Below are 403 nucleotides of genomic sequence, written 5' to 3' on the forward strand. Positions count from 1 at the left end.
TGTCTAATGTTTTTCGATGTACTACATGTGTGCAAAGTTTCAAGAAGATCTGCGTGTGGTACTTGGGTAGTGTTACTTGTTAGTTATATTTTATCGGTAACTATTAACTTTTAATTAAATTATCTTGAAGTTAACCATGCCATAAAGGTGTAGCGAGACGTCGAAAGGCTGTTCAGTACAAGAGGGTTCATTTTTGACAATCTTCGAGGAAAAATGTCCAATAAAAATTTCGAAAAAACTTTCTCAGTAAGCAAGAAGTCATTAATACAACGTTACTACAATGATATTCAAGAACCTATAATATTGTCAGATATGTAGAGTTTAATATTGTATCGAACATCATTATGGACATACCTTGACCGCGATTTGGAAGTTTCAATAATGTTGAAAGGGTTGCCATAAT

The sequence above is a fragment of the Odontomachus brunneus genome, unplaced genomic scaffold, assembly GCF_010583005.1.
Source record: "Odontomachus brunneus isolate Ranch 3 - 2012 unplaced genomic scaffold, Obru_v1 Obru_scaffold_001, whole genome shotgun sequence".
In the NCBI taxonomy this organism is placed as follows: domain Eukaryota; kingdom Metazoa; phylum Arthropoda; class Insecta; order Hymenoptera; family Formicidae; genus Odontomachus; species Odontomachus brunneus.